Below are 16,471 nucleotides of genomic sequence, written 5' to 3' on the forward strand. Positions count from 1 at the left end.
TCAGTAGTGCTTCTCCTGTAAATAATCCTTCATTTTGTTTGGCAAAGGCAGTTTCTGACTTAAGTCTATTCTGGCATACTGACATATAACAAAACGACACAGGTATTGCAACAAGTGCACCTGCATGAACCAAGACACTGACTTGGCCAGTCTGACAAGGTAAGTTGCAGATTCAGGCAGCTGAGACGTTGAATAACAAAAAGCTCCATTTTCAGAGTCCTTGATGGAATGCTCAATTAGATCAACTATGGATGTATGTCCTTCCACATCTGGCTGTTCATAAAAGCTAAACCTACCATTTGAGTGCTCAATTCTAGTGTGAAGTGTTTCACCATGGGAGCGAAAGCTGAAGCTTAAAAGATAACACTCTTCAGAACTGTCCTGATCAAGGAAAGAACCATCTGGCACACTTGCTAGCTTCCCTTCTGCCTCCCCACATGTGATTGGTCCCCAGTACCATCCTTGTTTTGCAAGGTTTTTCAGCTCCTCTGTAAGACTTGTCACTACCATGGGACCACTGCTTTGCACTGAGACATAAACTCTTGCAACACCACGAGCAGAGTTAAGATTAAAATTCAGATGACAGAGCATACTTTCAGCTACATGGGCTTCTGTGCCAGTAAGTCCACTGAAGTTCCTTTGGATTTGATTATTCTGCATTGCAAGTAGCAATGGTGAGAGTGGAGGGACATCATCGTGACCCACTCTCGGGCTCTGCAACATGACTCCCGTAGTGCCAGTCAACAACCCATTTATGGACTGATCCACAAAGATCTCTGGGGCAACAACTAGGTCCTGGACTACCTGACTCTCATCTTCAGGGAAAGAGCGCCCTTCCACTTGAGGAGGAACCACAGAGACTTCCATGGCAGAAGAAATGTCCAGACAATAGCTACGTGATCCTTCCAAAGGACACATCCCCTCATCTAAAGGCACAGTATACTGAATGTAGTCCTGAGGCAGAAGTCCAATAACGACAGGCACATGTTCATCCGGGCAAAGATACAGGTCTCCGTTCTGAGAAGCTGAGCTTTTCAGTGAATTGGCTTGTGCCTGGCACGCGGTCTCAGACTGAAGGTCGTGGAAATCCTTCCGGACGCCATTCAGGGGTGGACTCGGGCTGGAAGAGTGCTCTTGACTCTCACCTCCATCTTGCTGCACGTCTCCTCAGAGTTTGTGGGCTGAAGAGGCCACGGCATGGGACCGCAGTGATGGCTGCAGAGGCAGGTGGCCTTATCGGCCTCTGAGCTCCCATGTCTTTAAAGATTATCGGTGCTGAGGAGGAGGAGAAGGTGTCCTCATTGGCAGAGCTCCCAGAGGGTGTGCCCACCTTGCCTTTTGGCTTCTGTTTGGCAGAAAGCCGCCTTTTTAACGTACCCATCAAGCTTTTGCTTTTTGATCTGTTTTTTTTCCCGCCTTTTTCATCTTCCCTGTTGATATCGCAGCTGGCTGTATCTTTACCATAGCAGCTACCAAATAAGGAATTATCTTTCCAAAGTCACTGGCTAGCGATGGTTGTTGTACTACCATGAAATCAGTTTATTTTTTACTTTTATTCAAGTTAAAAGATTTCCAGAAAGTTTTAAGACTATTTTCTTCATTACGACTAGTTACCTAATCCAAGGGATCAAAATGGAGGGGATTCACTTCTGTCATGATGGAATGAGATGGTCGGCCAGGCGCGGTGGCTCACGCCTGTAATCCTAGCACTTTGGGAGGTCGAGGTGGGCAGATCACTTGAGCCCAGGAGCTCAAGACCCGCTTGGGCAACACAGGAAGAGCCCGTCTCCGAAGGCGGCCGGGCTCCACTTCCTCGCCCAGGACCGGTGCGACGGCAGCGCTGGCCTTTCCTCCAGCAACTCCTCTTCCCGCCTCCTTCCTCCTCCTCCTCCAGCTTGTGTGTACTTTTTAAAGATTCACTATATGCACATGCAAGCACATGACTTTATCTCCATTTCTCTTGCTCTCCTTACATACATATTTTAATATATTATTGCCTTTTTATTTAACTGAATAGGTCATATCATATATAATTTGACAGCTTTTGTTTTGCTTTTCATTGAGCAATGTATCTTGGACATCTTTCATTATCATATCACCTCATATCACTCTACCTTTTTAATGAAAGCCTAGTATTCTATGTTACGGATGTGCCAGCACTTTTCAGTGAGATCCCTCTTGATGTGGTTAAGGTTGTTTCCAGTTTTTCTGCTACTATAAACACTTATAAAAGTGTTTCTGAAGGATAAATTCCCTGGAAAGACTTCTTGGTGAAAGGGTATATACATTACTTGTTTTTTTAAATTTGCTATTGTACATTTTCAAAATAATTATTTATTCATTAAACATATAGAAACTAATAAATAAGAAAACAAAAACAGGCCATAATCCAATTGCCCAGATAATGTATTGATATGAAAAATAAAATTAATATACACACATCATGTCCATATATCATAAGTAAGGCACAATGAAAAGACATACAAATAAAAGGCTCCCCTACCTCCTATTATTCTCTACAAAGGTAACCATGTTAATGGCTTCTTGTATATACTACTAATTATTTTTGTTATGAATATAAGCCAGTTTATAAAATAGATAATTTAAAATTTTATACAAATAAGATCATGTTCTACACCTTGATTTTTTTCCACTTACTAATATACCTTAGCGAGCTTTCTAATTTACATATTTCTTCCCATTAATCTCATTCTTTTTAATAGCTATGAGCGTTCTATTATTCAATGAAAAACAATTTGTTTTACCAGTAGCATGGCTGATAGCTAGGTAGCTTCACTATTTTGCTATTATAAACAACGAAGTAATAAATATCATCTAACAGTAAGCTGTTGAGTAAAGAGTATGAATGTGAAATTTTGATAGGTATTGCCAGACTGCCTGTAAAAGTGTAGTATTAATTTACATGCCCACAAATAATATATGATTTTCAACTTCCTCACACTCTTGTAATAGTTACGTATACTTCAACATTTGACTTTCCATTCTGATAGGTAAACAATTTTATTTTTAAATTTTGCGTTTCTTCAATTATAAGGTTAAGCATCTTCTTATATGTTTATTGGATATTTGAACTTTTTTTTACATAAAATCCCTTTTTATTTATTTTGTTTTTGTTGTTTAGGCAGTTTGCTCTTTCAAAACATTATCTGCAAATGAAGAATGTTATTGCTCCTTCTTAGGTAATGATTGCAAATATTCTTAGTTTGTTATTTGTACTGTTGTATTTTGACTTTTCTTTTGTACATTACTTCCTATCATAGAGTGAGTTTTTAAATATTTAGTGAAGTCTTATTTAATTTCCTTTTCTTTTTTGGCTCTTGAGTTTTAGATTATAACTTCTCTTCATCAATATATTTAACAAATTACCCATGTTTTCCTGTAGCAAACTATAGCTTAATCTTTAGCCATTTAATCCTTAATCAATTGGAATATACTTTGATGTTTGATCTGAGAACCAAGTGAACAGCCAAAATTTCTCGGACGTTTCCTTTACAGCATAAGATTTCTACATGTTTCATCATTCTAGTCATCCTCTGAATTTTTTTTAGTGCATTAAGGAAAGTACATGGACAAATGGGAAGGAACAAAAGATTTGCAGTTAGACAAAACGGGTTAAACCTCAAGTCTACCTAGGTTACCTAGATAACTTGGGGAAGTCACTTAACTTCTTTGAACCTTAGCTTTCTTCTCAATAAAATGAGTATACCTACCTGCCTACCTATCAGGGCTGTTGCAGGTACAAACAGGCATTCAGTAAACAGTATCTATTATTATTGTTTTAGCATTTCTTCAAAGAGCTGTGATTATAAGTGATGAATTAAATCTAATGGAAATTAACCAACACAGAGTGCGATATATTAGTTACTTCATGCTTTTTTAAAAAAGAGGAACACAACATTTTAGGACTAGAAAAGCCTTAGAAACTTGTTTATCTGGCACTTATACATTAGAGATGAACCCCATAAAAGAAGGGACTGGCCCAAAGTCATACTGAAGTTAGCATAGAGATAGGACCAGCCAAGAGCACCTCTTGCCAAGCCCAGAGTTCCTTCTAGTTTAGCAGATGTGCTCTGTGAGTTTGTTTCTTTTTCACTGGACCGATAATACAATCTTGTTCATTTTAGGCCCAAATTTACATGGGCCTCTGCATTTTTGAAGAGGTGTGTTGCTGCTGTTATCCCGAACAATATCATAGTGCCCTTGTTCCTATTGATTTCTTCCCTGGTTTTAGCAAACATGTTCTTCTCCAGTCATTCAGATTTTTCAAGATCACTTTGATTCTTATTTCTTTCCCTGAGGTTTGAGTTTTTAATCAGTAAACCTTGCACAAATAACATTTTCAAAAGTATTCACAGTTTACATCATTGATATGACATTTTAAAATACCAAGTGTGACACAGCCTCATATATTTATTATTATTGTTATTATTATTTTGCTTCAGTTTGAACTTTTTCATCTGGATACATGGATTCTCAAGTTCTGTTTAGAGTCCTCTTCTCTCTGAGAAAAATTCTTTTCTTGAAGCATACATTCTCAAAGATTGGATGCCACTAATTATTGTTGAGATTAATAATAATAGTTAACATTAATTGAGCATCAGGTATGTACATAAGAGATATTTATATGTTATCTCATTTAATCCTCAGGAGGGTGGGATTATTTTTCACATTTTACTGATAAGAAAACTAGACTCAGAGACTCACTGACTTACTCAAATTTATATGGTGGAAAGAGGCTAAGGATTTAAAATAATGTAATACTCCTGAGTTCTTAACTACCAATTTACACTGTAATTTAGTATCCTGTCTAATTCCGAGGGTCTACGCCTACAAGATTCCAGTTCTGAAACCTGTCTTTCAAGGGCATAAGTCAAGCTCCCTGAAACTGGCAGCAAATGATTGTGTGTTTTGCCACTCTGCTCTGCAGTGGTCCAAAAGCAACCTTATCTAGAAATTATGGCCCAACTTATAATGATTAGATCACGTAGGGCTAAGGTAAAAGGCATTGTCAAGCTAGAACAATTTCATTTATTGCTACCTCTTTATGTATATGACTTGCATTGGATCATTAAAATATTTATATTCCGGCCGGGCATGGTGCTCACACATGTAATCCCAGCACTTTGGGAGGCCAAGGCGGGTGGATCAAGGTCTCAGGAGATCGAGACCATCCTGGCTAACACGGTGAAACCTTGTTTTTACTAAAAATACAAAACAAAATTAGCCAGGCACGGTGGCGGTCGCCTGTAGTACCAGCTACTTGGGAGGCTGAGGCAGGAGAATGGCATGAACCCGGGAGGTGGAGCTTGCAGTGAGCCGAGATCATGCCACTGCACTCCAGCCTTGGCGATAGAGTGAGACTCCTTCTCAAAAAAAAAAAAAAAAAAAAAAAAAAAAATTGATATTCCATATGTTTTGGCATCCTTTGCCCAATAATGTTGGTAATGAATAGAAATTTGGGAACTTTTAGTTGACTTCTAGTTGTGTTGCTGCTGTTGTTTTTCAGATCCTAATGTGAATATGAGTGGTTTACCATCCCCAAGGTAAATCTTTTTTTCTTTTTGTTTTTAAAAGATATCATTATATTTGCTACTTCTGCCACTAGGGGCCTTGGCCTGGGGCTGCAGGGGTTCCCTGAATAAATGACGATTCTCTGGAAATATTTGTCTGTTTCTTAGTACTATAGAATGAATGATATCAGAATCAGAGGATTTCAAAAATAGAGGAAGTCTTGTGATCTTCTTCAACCCCAGTGTATATTGTTAGGCTGATTCAAACATATTCTTATACCCTTGTCCCTCACTATGTTGACTTTTTAAAATTTCTCTGATTCAGCCATTTCTGCATCTATGCACATGCTATTTTCCATATCTAGAACATTGTTTCTCACTCTTTCCTCATCTGGAAAACTTCTAGTTCTTAAAGACTCAATTCTAGTTCTTAAAGACTTAAAAAACTGAGTTGTGTAATGTATCTATTTATAAGCTCCTTAAAAGTCAGATCTCTGCTTACTGGAACTTGTGTTCCTGGCATAGGGTCAGGCAAGTAATAGGTGCACAAGAACAAAAGAGGAGAGTAAGTGAATAAGCAAGTGGGTGAGTGAATAATAAATTCTCGCATTATCCCAGGCAAATGATCATCTAACCTCCATGGATCAACACTAATGAAGAACTCACTGTCTTTCAGGAAAATCCATTCTATTTGGGTGAGCTACAGTGATTAAAACAAACAAACAAAAAACAAAACAGTTCTTTGTGTTGAATCTTTCTTTCCACCTCTTGGTTTCAGTTCTGCCCTCTGACGGCTCAGAAAACAATATTTCTTCTTCTATATGATCCTAATATGTGAATGCATTTTTCACTTTTCCAGGAAGTGATCCCACTCCCTTCCCCATCTCTTCATATCGTTCTCACCAAGTGACCATTTGCTTCTGCTTGCATACCTCCAGTGTCAGGGAACTCTCGTTCCCTGGTTTCTAAATTCCGTTTTTTGTTATCTCTTATGGGTGTTATTTCCAGCATCTTGATATCGTGTAATATCTCATTAGAGACTCAGGTAAGTGAATGTGAGATCAAATATGACAATATGGATGCTCACCCTATGACTCACTGTACTATCTTTTAATGTGTGCCTTCTATAGTGCCTAGAGATAAACACAGTATTGAAATAAATTTGTTTTTAAAAAAGTATCCACTTAGTTATTTCACTTTCCAATTTAAAGGAAGAATGAACTAGAGTGACACATAGCCATTGTTAAGCAATGTGCTGTTCAGTGGAGGACAGTGACAGCTAAACACATGATTAAATACTGGGCGGTAAGTGCTAGCACAAGAAAAGGTCAGAATTCTATGGGGTACAGAAGAGGCATTCCTACCAAGGGATGAGGAGGAATAAGGTTTCCTGGAGACAGTGACATTGAGATGAGGTCATGAATGTTAGCAAGGTGAGGATGGGTGGAGGTTCTCACTGATGGGGAGAGTAGGGTGAGGAGACTAGTGGCAAGAGTATTCCAGGCAGAGAGAGAGGCACACATGGAGGGCTGGAGGTGAGAGAGGGCCTGCACATCTGAAGAACAGGAAACAGTTGTTACTGAAGGGCAGATACTGGAGGAACAAATGTGAGAAAGAAGTGATGAAGAAAAAGATGATGATGATGATGATGGTGATGATGGTGATGATGGTGATGATGGTAGCTGACATGTATATAACACTTAATATGTGCCAGGCACTGTTGTAAGCATTTCATATACAGAAATTCTCTTAGCCCTCATAATAACTGTGTGAAGTAAGAACACACAACAATCCCCATTTTACAGAGGTGGTAACTGAGGCACAGATTAAGTAACTTGTCCAAGGGTACATTGCTAACATATAGCAAAGTCAGGAATGAAACCCAGGCAGTGCGGTTTAAGCATCTTCATTCTTAACCATGACATAGCCTCTCAAGGATCTGGTGATCCAGGGCATGATAAGCCATTAGTATATTTGACCATAATGAGGAGTCATTCCTCAGCTTACAATTGAGAAATATTATTTTAACATCACTCTTGGCCGGGCGCGGTGGCTCAAGCCTGTAATCCCAGCACTTTGGGAGGCCGAGGCGGGCGGATCACAAGGTCAGGAGATCGAGACCACAGTGAAACCCCGTCTCTACTAAAAATACAAAAAATTAGCCGGCCGCGGTGGCGGGCGCCTGTAGTCCCAGCTACTCAGGAGGCTGAGGCAGGAGAATGGCGGGAACCCGGGAGGCGGAGCTTGCAGTGAGCCGAGATCGCGCCACTGCACTCCAGCCTGGGCAACAGCGTGAGACTCCGTCTCAAAAAAAACAAAAAACAAAACAAAACAAAAAAATCACTCTTGTGCCCCAGGAGTGCTTACAGGTAGAGAGAATGTACAGGAAGAGAATGTGCAGGAAGCATGTGCATATGGCCAGCCTGGTTGCAAGAATCTGAGGCTGGATGGACCCCCTTGGAGATGCTGCTCAGAAGGCAGAGCAAATGCTCATGGCTGCCAAAGTTTTCCATTACAGCTCATGTCATCTGCCTGCTCTGAAAGCAGTGTCATGGAAGAATATTGGATTTAGACCTGGGAAGGCCAGGATTCAAATCTTGGTCCCTTCCCTTACCAGCTCTATGACTTTGGGTAAATTCCTTAATCTCTTTGAACTTGTTTCCTCATATGCACCAAAAGATGTGAATCCTTCTTTTGTTAGGCTGTTGTCAGGATTGTTAGAGTTTAAGCAAATAAAATGCTTAAAATAATACTTGGTACATGGTAGGTACTTACTAAATAGTTGTATCTGTATTATAGCATATCCATTATCCATGTAACCAGGATTTTTAACTGACTTTTATCAGCAATAATAAAACCAAAGAATATGTTTCAGAGAAGGCTGTCTTAGATAAAAGTAGCTAAGAATTACAAATTTAACAGAATTATTAACTGCGAAAAAAAACACAAAGGGGTAACCAAATGGGAAAAGGCTAGATAATTGGCACCACATTTCAATTAAAATGAGTCAGGTAAAGAACATAGGGGACTGTTTCAAGCCAATAATTTCACATTTGGGGGTCTGGGTGGAAGGTGGCAGGGGGCAGCAGGGAAGAAACTGGGGTAGGATCCACATGATTTCTACTTTATTCAGAGAGACTACGGATAGTAAGATGAACAGATGTATATTATGAGTGTATTAAATACACGTAGAAGGCTCCCACTCTTTCTCAAGAGGGAAAAAAAATCTATTTTCATTTTTTCCTGAAGTGATGAGATGCAATGAAGCGAAAATGTAAGTTTTGTTGCCAACTCTGCCATCAACTTATTCAAGCCAGCTAATGAGCTGCTCTGAAAAGTGAAGGTGCTGGGCCGCACCATCTCTAGGGTCCCCTGTGTTGTAAATTTAATTATTTCTATGGCTTAAAAATAACATCTCAAAAGTATTTTATAGTTAATAAACTGTTTTCCCACCTCACATTTGTTACTGAACAAGGTGATACATAAACAAATAGAACAAACACATTCACATGTATTAAATGATCTTATCACATACTTATGCGGGTAACAGGGAAACTGTAAATATCACATTTGATGTTGATTTGTGCGCAGTCTAATGGCTGACATAGAACATAGAAAGAGAGAAAGAAAAAATGCTGCCAGCAGAAGTAGACCTTGAATGCCAGGGTAAGAAGTTTTGTCAATAAGGGGCTATGGAAGGGTTTTACAGAAGCATTTAACACAATAGGACATGTGTTTATGGGAGAACAACTCTGGCAACAGTGAGAAACTGGGGTTAATGAACTAAGTGAGTTCAGGAAAGGAACTACCCCAGCAGATAACCAGATGGGAGACTATTGAAGTATTACCAATGATACAGATAATTGAGGCCCAAATTAGGCAAATGAGGGTGGAATTGAGGATGGGAGATGCAGCGCAGATATGAGAGAGAAAAACAGAGGAAGGTTCTATGCAGCTGTTCTCCTCAAATACTTCTGGAAGCCAAATAGAGTTTAAATAATATTTACAGTGTTGAGCAGATTGAAAATGGGAGATAAGGAAGGTGTCAAAAAGCTTTAGGATGATTGGAGGTGTGATGATACCATCAATCAAGATGGGAACACAGAATGGAGAGTGGGTTTGGGTGAGAGGATAATGTATTTTGTCTTAGACATGTTGACTTTGCTATGTCTGTTGGATATCTACAGTTTTGCAGACAGTTGGAAAATATCTACCTGAAGCTTAGAGAAGTGTCCAATGTTCAAAATCATTTTAGATTTCATATTCCTATGGTCAGTACCATGGTCAAATTAGACCCAGATGTAGAAGAAGCTTGATATACAAGATGAGGATAATAAGAGTACCACGTCATAGAGTTGCTATAAGGTTAGATTAGTTAATACATGTAAAGCACTTAGAAAAGTGACTGGCATCTAGTAAGGGCATATAACTATTAGCTATTGTTGAACCCTCTCCTGACATACACAACTTGGATGACTTGGGAGAGTATAAAATTATCTCAGTGCAGGCTCATTTGACCAGGGAAAAGTGCTAGGGTTGTAGGCACTAAAACAAAAAGCACAATCCTAGGAGTTACGAGTCCTGAGTTCTCGTCATGCTGTTAGCTTATTTGACTTTGAGAAGTCCCTTCATCTCTCTGGGCCTCCGTTTCTTTATCTAGAAAGAGAGCTTCACACTAAATCTCAGAGGTCTCTTCTAGTGCTTAATCAACAAATACATTCTATGCTCCATATGTATTTTGTTGACAACTTGAGACAAACAGATCATTATGCATTAAACTTTTCAAACACCCTCCAGCATGTTTCAGAGTGAATGTACTATAAATTGTATTTGAAATGGAAAATTCTAATTAAGTTCCCTTCTCCTCCTGGAGGCTGTTGTACTTTGTGAAGAGTGGTAATATTTCTGACAGTACATGCATTACAGCTCAAGACTAGAATCCTGAAGCAGAGGCAAAGTGAAAAACCGATATTGAATATTTATGTATCTTAGCAGTTAAACATTAACTTCCCTTTAAATTTGGCTTCCTGATGCAAAAACAGGCTTATAGTTAAAAAAAAAAAAACTTAGACCTTTAAAAATGCTTTGGCTTACCAGGTCATTTCTAGAGGGATGATTATTTTGGAATCTTTAAATGAAAGTAATAAAGTATAATTTGGCTATCCAAACCCAGCTTACTAAAGGCTGAAAGACAGTAACATCTAGAATTTATGCATTTCAAGTAAAAAGTTAACTATCTTTGTAAGAATATATAAACAAGAAATAGTTGAAACCTTATAAAAATATTATACAAATACAAGGTGATACTACTATCTCCAAGCTCTGATTTTTACCTTAAGTCTAGACTTGTTAATCTTTCTGCTTACTTGTCATCTGCAGATAGATGTGTAAGACTTTTCAAACCCATCATACTCAAAATCAAACTCAAAATTTCTCCCAAACATGTTTCTCAAGAGTTTTCTCATTTCCAGCAAACAGTACTACCACCATTCTCCTCTCAAACCACTGAATCAAGAACCTCCATTCATTTCTTCCCCTTCCACCTCCCCATGCAATCCCTTAGTTCATAGCCATATTCCAATTCCACTTTTCTCTAACTCCACCCCATCCCTCTAGGCCAAACTATCATTTTCCCTGGGAATACTACAGTAGCCTTGATGGTCCCTCCATTCTCTTTGTGGCCCACTCCTCCAACCCTCCTTTATCCCTTTTTGACTCAGCAGCTAGAATGATCTCAAACTGCATATCAGATCATGCCTCTCTTCTGCTAAAATCTTTCTTTTGGCTCCTTGTTAGGCTTTGCATGAAATTCAAACTCCTTTCCTCGGACTCTGCCTATCCGTCTTATTCCATCCTATTCCACGCTGCCTACTTTACTGTTTGCTGGCCACAAGGGCCTTCATTCTGTTTTGCATCAGTCCAAGTTTTCTCCAGTCTTACAGAATTTGTGCCAGTGGTCCCTCTGACTGGAGTGCTCTTACCTAGCTTTTCTCATCTTTGACAACTTATTTTCATAAGTGTCAGCTCAAATGTCAATTCCTCAAAGAGCTCTTTGCTGACAATCACATTTAAAGTAGCCTCCCAGCCTATCTCTAATTCACCCAGTTTTACTTTCTTACAGAATTTAGACCCACATGTTATTCTATTTATTATCTCACCCACCCCAAGAGAAGTTTCCCGTAAGTAGGGACTTTGACTGTCTCTTTTAACTCCATACTTTTAGTGCTGAGTATGTGATGTAGATGTTCAACAATATTCCTTAAACTAATGAATGATTATAATTATTAAATCACATAGCTTTATTTAAATCACTAAAATTTATTTGACAACTAGTTATTGTGCACTTGTTATGAGCCAGTCCTTTTCAGAAGGCATTTTTCCTCTACGGGGAGAATAGTTGATGAAACTGAACTCATTGATTCAGCATCTTTGAGGGTGAGGCCCAAGACTTTTTTTTTTTTCTTTTTTTGAGACAGGGTCTTACACTGTCTCTCAGGCTAGAGTGCAGTGACATGACATGCACCACTATGCCTGGCTAATTAAAAAAATATATATTGTAGAGCAACCAATATGTTCCTTGAAACACCCAATATGCCTTAAATGTCCTTGCAAACATTGTTAAACAACCACCTCCACATCATCCAAGCCTTTAAACTGTTCAGGCAGTGTCAGACTCCGGGCTGGAAGGCTAAATTCCTATCCTTCAAGATCTGCTTTGTGGCTTCTCACTTCACCCACCAAATGTTCTATCCTGAGATAAGATGTGTGTGTGCTGCTAGACTGATGGATTCCCTTTGGTTAGGGTTAAATTTGAAGCTGAGATCCTTTCTCTGGTGGATGGTGGTAAGAAAAAAGCCTTCTGAATTTGTTCAACATGTTCTCCCTTTTGAATCAGTGGACTAACTGAAAGTGCTCTGTTATTCTTTTTATCAACTTTTTTTTTTAGTGATTTCTGGGCCTCAGATATTAAAATATCACTATTTAATCTACTGTTTAAACACTATCGATAATAAATTGATTAACTAGATAATGAACTATTCATATAATGGAATACTATGCAATCATTAAAAGCAATAGCATACATGTCTAATATTTTGAAACTAAAAAAAGTCATGATCTATTGCTAAATTAAAGAAAAGCAAGTTGTAGAACTATATGTATATATAACCCCATTTGTTTCAAAAAAGAAAAGTATGAATGATCTTATAGAGAATGCCTCCAACGTTACACAATGAATTGATAACAGAGGCTTTAAGGGGCTATGGTATCATGGTGGGGAGGGGAGAAATGCTGAAGAGGAGAGAATGGGTTACATTTCATTTTATAGCCTTTAACAGTATGTGAATATTTTTAAGTAAACCTGTGGTACTATAACAATTTTAAAAGTCATACAAAAACATTTTAACAACTGAATTTGAGGTTTGTGCTACCTTAGCAATAAAAGACAAAAGGGGCTATGTAGGTAAATTAAAAATACAGTAATATTTATAGAAAACATGAGTCCTAGAGTATTCAAATTTTCAAACATTGCATTAATCCATTCAATAAATATTAACTGAATGCCTTCTTTGTGCCAGTCATTGTGCTATTTTTGGGAGATGGATTGGTGAAGACAGCAATGGTTCAGCCCTAAGTGACTTAGAATCTAACAGTAGTTCTGAACTGGGTATGAAAATGTGTCCATTTGTAAGGGGGGATGGTATTTTTTGTTGTTAAAATGTCCAAGTCAGGAGTCAGCATTGGCATTAATTGTAGAAGGCGCACACGTGTTAAATGTTTTGCAAACTGTAGCACAATCAGGCACAGTGAAAAAATGTCCTTCCAAAAGTGCAATAACACCTGCAAAAAGAAATACTGAATCAATACCATTTTTCACATAAATACCCTAATTCCCAGTGAACCTTATTACTTTGTTCAAACAAGTTCAGTTGGCTAAGTTCTGGGTCAAAGTTATTAACTAGGAATTTGTCTAAATAGTATACAGATTTGAAAGCAATAAGTATGTTCATTTCTACATATCCTATAATATTCACTAATTTGTTTTAGTTTACATAAACTAATCTGAGTGAGATTGTAATGTAGGTGAAAAGGGTTCTTGTTTCCTTTTTTCCTCATACACAGTTAATCTTGTTTATAAGCTTTGGAATCAATTTTAAAGGAAGGAATAGTGCTGTCTCCAGAGACATATCTGTCAAACAGTCCACTCCTAAAGCATCTGAAAGGCTTGAGCAGGAATAGGATTCTAATGGAATCAATCTTGGTCAAAATCTGTTACTGCAAAACTCAAACTCTGGCTGCTGCATGCGGGACTCACCTGATGTTTTTTTCATCATAGCTCCTCAAGATAATGACATTCTTTTGTGTTTGGGCTTATGTGTATCTTGGCATCTGGCTGTTGCCCATAATTACATCTTAGTATTTCTTTGACTTATTCCTCACCTAAAAATAAGTTAATCATCTCATTGCCTAAAAGCTCCCAAGAAACAGGTTTTGTGAGTTTAGGCAAACTGTGTCAAGAACTCTTAAGTCCCCTCTTCTCAATTACTTTAGTCAGATCTTCCCAATTGCAATCAGTCAAATATTTTTGGGAAGTCAAAATCTTCCCAACTGCAATCAGTCAAATCAAGAGCAGGAGATCTGAATAAACAGAGATGCTTGAAAATCAACTTGTATTCACCACTATGAATGAGAAATAATATTTATTAAACTATTTCTCTTCAAAATATCTTTTGCTTTTGTTTTTTCCTTTCTAATTTACTATGCTAGTTCTAAGCATTGATCTAAACTATTGAAACAGGCTGTTTCCTGTTTATTTTGAAAAATTTCAAATTATAGAAAACTTTATAATAAAAATTCATAAAGATTCAACAGTTCTTAACATTTTGGTACATTTGTTCTCCCTCTTCCTCCTTCTGTCTCTCTCCACTTATCTACCTATCTGCCTATCAGAAGACACACACACACACACACACAAACACACACACTTTTTCTGAACCATTTGAAATATGTTGCAGACATTATTCCACTTCCAGCCTAACATATCAGCAAGGCATCTTCTCAGTGTAAAGATATTTTCTGTATAACCACAATGCCATTATTACTCCAAAGAAAACCAACAAAACTAATATTTTATACCATTTAATATATTGTACCTATTCAAATTTCCTAAGTTATTCTCCAAATGTCTTTTACAGATTTTTTTCTTAACTCCAGGATTTGATCAAGTTTTATGCATTGCATTTGGTTGTTATTATGTCTTTAGTCATTATTAGTCTAGAACATTACCTACATTTTTCTTTAAACAAAATTTACTCTTTTCTTAAAAAAAATTTCAGTCAGATGCTTATAGAGTGTTCTGAATTTTGAATTTGTCTGATTGTCTCTTCCCAATCAGAATCAGGTAAAACATTTTTAGCAAAATCCAATGTGTAATGCTGTGTATTTCTTACTATGTCATAGCAGGAGGCTCAAAATATATGGACCACCAGATCCCTTCATTCAAAAGGCACCTTTCTATTTTGCAAATAACAATCTATAAGGTGGTTTGAGACCATGTAAATATCTTTTTTCCAGTAAACTTTAACCCCTAATTTTTTTAGCATCTATGGATTAGCTTTCTTGAAACAGTTATTTTGTTGCAGGTTAAAAAATGCTTATTTTATAATTCTTTATTTCTTCTAGAATTATTAGCTGGCATTATTCTGTGCAGGAGAGCTTCTCCTTTATATATATATATATTTTGTTCCTCTATAATTCTGGATTTATTTTTGATATATCATGACTTTATAATTTTTTATATATCATAATGTTTTTGATATATAATATTGTTCTTTTTGACATATTTTTTGATATAGCATGATATTATAACTTATTACCATGTGATAGACTTCTAATTGATGTTTGCTTTTCCTCCAATCTCTGTCTCTCTCCCATCCTCCCCCTTCCTTTCATCTACTCTCAATACCTTGATGGTCATCTTGTATATCACAACCATTCTACTTTTCTCTAAATACCGCCTTTCACATTTTATAGATGCCACAGATGCTCATGTTCATCAGTGTTCCTAACTGCTTGTAAATTATGTGCAAATTTCTTAGCTGTATATTTAAGCCCTTTCACAATGCAGCTTTTACCATAACCCTCTCTAGTCTTTTTAAGACCAGAGACTTCTCTGATATGAAGGAGCATTAGAGTGGATTCTATCCAGTCCTCCCATATCATTGGTGGAAAGAGTGAGGCGCAGGGAATGAAGTTATTTTCCAAGGTCACTCAGTGTATTTGTAGTAGAGTCCAGATGAGAATGCTAGAGTTCAGTGTCCTACATTACACACCTCCTCTCCTAAGCAAACCCTCTGCTGCTGCCAGAAGCTTCATGTCCATCCCTATCCTAATGTTCTCTTGGGCCTAACTTCCTCCTCCTCGTTTTACTTCCGGTTTTCCTGGATTCTTTGAAGTCTTGGCCTTCTCTCTTGTCCAGGTCAGGTTCTATCTTCCCAGATCTCCTGTAATCATGATGGTCTGTGACACTTACTTGGCCATCAGCTCCACAACCTGGCAGCATTACATGAATTTTGGTCCTCCTTTACTCTTTTGTTACTATTTTTAAGGTGAGAAGTAATGCAAGCTCATTTTAAACAACTAAAACAATACAAAAGAACAGCAAGTAAACTGTGAACATCCTTCTATCGTAACCTTCAGGTAACCACTGATAATAAACTAGGCAAATGAACTCTACACACTTTCCGTACACATATTTACATATCCCCAGTTACATTCCCAATGTCTAGGATAGTGCCTGGTTCCTGTCAGTGAGTGCAAAACATTCATGTTTACCTCCATATGTAGTCATTGTTTTAAAGAATGATCCTATACATGATGTGCTGTGATTTGCTTTCTTTTTCTATTTATCTTTTTAATGAATAAATATCAATAACTAGACT

At 37.6% G+C, this 16,471-nt stretch overlaps 1 protein-coding gene and 2 pseudogenes across 36 annotated transcripts in view; all 3 read right to left on the minus strand.

The window, feature by feature from the left end:
- LOC105468845 (suppressor of cytokine signaling 6-like) lies at positions 1-6,542 on the minus strand (annotated as a pseudogene).
- LOC105468849 (discs large MAGUK scaffold protein 2) overlaps positions 1-16,471 on the minus strand; it is a 2,241,192-nt gene that overhangs the window by 335,923 nt on the left and 1,888,798 nt on the right. The window lies entirely within an intron of this gene.
- The window catches only part of LOC105468844 (L-lactate dehydrogenase A-like 6B), a 28,277-nt pseudogene continuing 13,284 nt past the window's right edge, over positions 1,479-16,471 (minus strand).

This window comes from Macaca nemestrina, chromosome 12, assembly GCF_043159975.1.
Source record: "Macaca nemestrina isolate mMacNem1 chromosome 12, mMacNem.hap1, whole genome shotgun sequence".
NCBI classification, from domain to species: Eukaryota; Metazoa; Chordata; class Mammalia; order Primates; family Cercopithecidae; genus Macaca; species Macaca nemestrina.